Source organism: Schistocerca gregaria, unplaced genomic scaffold (assembly GCF_023897955.1).
Source record: "Schistocerca gregaria isolate iqSchGreg1 unplaced genomic scaffold, iqSchGreg1.2 ptg000205l, whole genome shotgun sequence".
Lineage (NCBI taxonomy): Eukaryota > Metazoa > Arthropoda > Insecta > Orthoptera > Acrididae > Schistocerca > Schistocerca gregaria.
In genome coordinates, this window is record NW_026061740.1 from 1,268,103 (window position 1) to 1,273,274 (window position 5,172).

Consider the following 5,172-nt stretch of genomic DNA (forward strand, 5'->3'; position numbering starts at 1 on the left):
CACTTTTCACATTCTCCCATGCAACTCGGCTGCTAGTCCTCCTTTCATGCAGAATCTTAAGGTCATAGCTCATGCCCAAGGCACCAAAGCCAGCTAAAACGTCAATTATCGATACCTAAAACTTGAATTGTACTACTTCTTACTGGCTATTACATCAACTTAGAAGCTTAATCTGTGTTCTACTATGGTGCTTTTAGTGTCTCCGCATACCGCAGCACGCGACATAGATTTGCAGACGATAAGTACAACCGTTTCAGAGAGAAGAGCGGCCAATGTGACGCACTGCTTTAAGTCGATTCGATAATAAATTACGAAAACGGACGGATTTCTCAGGTTTCTACTACATATGAACACTTTTCGCATCCTCCGTGCAACTCGGCAGCTAGTCCTCCTTTCATGCAGAATCTTAAGGTCCTAGCTCATGTCGAAGGCACCAAAGCCAGCTAAAAAGTCAATATTCGATACCTAAAACTTGAATTGTACTACTCCTTACTGGCTATTACATGAACTTAGAAGCTTCATCTGTGTTCTACAATTGTGCTTTTAGTGTCTCCGCATACCGCAGCACGCGACATAGCTTTGCAGACGATAAGTACAACCGTTTCAGAGAGAAGAGGGGCCAATGTGACGATCTGGCTTTAAGTCGATTCGATAACAAATGACGAAAACGGACGGATTTCTCAGGTTTTTACTACATATGAACACTTTTTACATTCCCCCGTGCAACTCGGCTGCTAGTCCTCCTTTCATGCAGAATCGTAGGGTCCTAGCTCATGTTCAAGGCACCAAAGCCAGCAAAAAAGTCAATAATCGATACCTAAATCTTGAATTGTACTACTTCTTACTGGCTATTACATCAACTTTGAAGCTTCATCTATGTTCTACTATGGTGCTTTTAGTGTCTCCGCACACCGCAGCACGCGACATAGCTTTGCAGACGATAAGTACTACCGTTTCAGATATAAGAGCGGCCAATGTGACGATCTGGCATTAAGTCGATTCGATAACAAATGACGAAAACGGACGGATTTCTCATTTACTTACTGCATATGAACACTATTCACATTCTCCGATGCATCTCGGCTGCTAGTCCTCCTTTCATGCAGAATCATAAGGTCCTAGCTCATGTCCAAAGCACAAAAGCCAGCTAAAAAGTCAATAATCGATACCTAAAACTTGAATTGTACTACTTCTTACTGGCTATTACATCAACATAGAAGCTTAATCTGTGTTCTACTATGGTGCTTTTAGTGTCTCCGCATACCGCAGCACGCGACATGGCTTTGCAGACGATAAGTACAACCGTTTCAGAGAGAAGAGCGGCCAATGTGACGCACTGCTTTAAGTCGATTCGATAATAAATTACGAAAACGGACGGATTTCTCAGGTTTTCACTACATATGAACACTTTTCGCATCCTCCCGTGCAACTCGGTTGCTAGTCCTCCTATCATGCAGAATCTTAAGGTCCTAGCTCATGTCCAAGGCACCAAAGCCAGCTAAAAAGTCAATATTCGATACCTAAAACTTGAATTGTACTACTCCTTACTGGCTATTACATCAACTTAAAAGCTTCATCTGTGTTCTACTATGGTGCTTTTAGTGTCTCCGCATACCGCAGAAGGCGACATAGCTTTGCAGACGATAAGTACAACCGTTTCAGAGAGAAGAGCGGCCAATGTGACGCACTGCTTTAAGTAGATTCGATAATAAATTACGAAAACGGACGGATTTCTCAGGTTTTTACTACATATGAACACTTTTCACATTCTCCCTTTCAACTCGGCTGCTAGTCCTCCTTTCATGCAGAATCTTAAGGACATAGCTCATGTCCAAGGCACCAAAGCCAGCTAAAAAGTCAATAATCGAAACCTAAAACTTGAATTGTACTACTTCTTACTGGCTATTACATCAACTTAGAAGCTTCATCTGTGTTCCACTATGGTGATTTTAGTGTCTCCGCATACCGCAGCACGCGACATAGCTTTGCAGACGATAAGTACAACCGTTTCAGAGAGAAGAGCGGCCAATGTGACGATCTGGCTATAAGTCGATTCGATAACTAATGACGAAAATGGACGGATTTCTCAGGTGTTTACTACATATGAACACTTTTCACATACTCCCATGCAACGCGGCTGCTAGTCTTCCTTTCATGCAGAATCTTAAGGCCCTAGCTCATGTCCAAGGCACCAAAGCCAGCTAAAAAGTCAATAATCGATACCTAAAACTTGAATTGTACTACTTCTTACTGGCTATTACATCAACTTTGAAGTTTCATCTGTGTTCTACTATGGTGCTTTTAGTGTCTCCGCATACCGCAACACGCGACATAGCTTTGCAGACAATAAGTACAACCGTTTCAGAGAGAAGAGCGGCCAATGTGACGATCTGGCTTTAAGTCGATTCGATAACAAATGAAGAAAACGGACGGATTTCTCAGGTTTTTACTACATTTGAACACTTTTCACATTCTCCGTGCAACGCGGCTGCTAGTCCTCCTTTCATGCAGAATCTTAAGGTCCTAGCTCATGTCCAAGGCAACATAGCCAGCAAAAAGTCAATAATCGATACCTAAAAATTGAATTGTACTACCTCTTACTGGCTATTACATCAACTTAGAAGCTTAACCTGTGTTCTAGTATGGTGCCTTTAGTGTCTCCGCATACCGCAGCACACGACATAGCTCTGCAGACGATAAGTACAACCGTTTCAGAGAGAAGAGCGGCCAATGTGACGATCTGGCTTTAAGTCGATTCGATAACAAATGACGAAAACGGACGGATTTCTCAGGTTTTTACTACATATGAACACTTTTCACATTCTCCCATGCAACTCGGCTGCTAGTCCTCCTTTCATGCAGAATCTTAAGGTCATAGCTCATGGCCAAGGCACCAAAGCCAGCTAAAACGTCAATTATCGATACCTAAAACTTGAATTGTACTACTTCTTACTGGCTATTACATCAACTTAGAAGCTTAATCTGTGTTCTACTATGGTGCTTTTAGTGTCTCCGCATACCGCAGCACGCGACATAGCTTTGCAGACGATAAGTACAACTGTTTCAGAGAGAAGAGCGGCCAATGTGACGATCTGGATTCAAGTCGATTCGATAACAAATGACGAAAACGGACGGATTTCTCAGGTTTTTACTACATATGAACACTTTTCACATTGTCCCATACAACTCGGCTGCTAGTCCTCCTTTCATGCAGAATCATAAGGTCCTAGCTCATGTCCAAGGCACCAAAGCCAGCAAAAAAGTCAATAATCGATACGTATATCTTGAATTGTACTACTTCTTACTGGCTATTACATCAACTTAGAAGCTTCATCTGTGTTCTACTATGGTGCTTTTAGTGTCTACGCATACCGCAGCACGCGACATAGCTTTGCAGACGATAAGTACAACCGTTTCAGAGGGAAGAGCGGCCAATGTGACGATCTGGCTTTAAGTCGATTCCATAACAAATTACGAAAACGGACGGATTTCTCAGGTTTTTACTACATATGAACACTTTTCACATTCTCCCATGCAACTCGGCTGCTAGTCCTCCTTTCATGCAGAATATTAAGATCCTAGCTCATGTCCAAGTTACCAAAGCCAGCAAAAAAGTCAATAATCGATACCTAAAACTTGAATTGTACTACTTCTTTCTGGCTATTACATCAACTTAGAAGCTTCGTCTGTGTTCTAGTATGGTGCTTTTAGTGTGTCTGCATACCGCAGCACGCGGCATAGCTTTGCAGACGATAAGTACAACCGTTTCAGAGAGAAGAGCGGCCAATGTGACGCACTGCTTTAAGTCTATTCGATAATAAATTACGAAACCGGACGGATTTCTCAGGTTTTTACTACATATGAACACTTGTCACATACTCCCATGCAACGCGGCTCCTAGTCCTCCTTTCATGCAGAATCTTAATGTCCTAGCTCATTTCCAAGGCACCAAAGATAGCTAAAAAGTCTATAATCCATACCTAAAACTTGAATTGTACTACTTCCTACTGGCTATTACATCAACTTAGAAGCTTCATCTGTGTGTCCACTATGGTGCTTTTCGTGTCTCCGCATACCGCAGCACGCGACATAGCTTTGCAAACGATAAGTACAACCGTTTCAGAGAGAAGAGCGGCCAATGTGACGATCTGGCTTCAAGTCCATTCGATAACAAATGACGAAAACGGACGGATTTTTCAGGTTTTTACTACATATGAACACTTTTCACATTCTCCCATGCAACTCGCCTGCTAGTCCTCCTTTCATGCAGAATCTTAAGGTCCTAGCTCATGTCCAAGGCACCTAAGCCAGCTAAAAATTCAATATTCGATACCTAAAACTTGAATTGTACTACTCCTTACTGGCTATTACATCAACTTAGAAGCTTCATCTGTGTTCTACTATGGTGCTTTTAGTGTCTCCGCATACCGCAGCACGCGACATAGCTTTGCAGACGATAAGTACAACCGTTACGGAGAGAAGAGCGGCCAATGTGACGATCTGGCTTTAAGTTGATTCGATAACAAATGACGAAAATGGACGGATTTCTCAGGTTTTTACTACATATGAACACTTTTCACATACACTCGTGCATCTCGGCTGCTAGTCCTCCTTTCATGCAGAATCGTAAGGTCCTAGCTAATGTCCAAGGCACCAAAGCCAGCAAAAAGTCAATAATCGATACCTAAAACTTGAATTGTACTACTTCTCACTGGCTATCACATCAACTTAGAAGCTTCATCTCTGTTTTACTATGGTGCTTTTAGTGTCTCCGCATACTGCAGCACGCGACATAGCTTTGCAGACGATAAGTACAACCGTTTCAGAGAGAAGAGCGGCCAATGTGACGATCTGGCTTTAAGGCGATTCGATAACAAATGACGAAAACGGACGGATTTCTCATTTTTTTACTACATATGACCACTATTTACATTCTCCCATGCATCTCGGCTGCTAGTCCTCCTTTCATGCAGAATCATAAGGTCCTAGCTCATGTCCAAGTCACCAATGACAGCTAAAAAGTCAATAATCGATACCTAAACCTTGAATTGTACTACTTCTTACTGGCTATTACATCAACTTAGAAGCTTCATCTGTGTTCAACTATGGTGCTTTTAGTGTCTCCGCATACCGCACCATGCGACATAGCTTTGCAGACGATAAATGTAACCG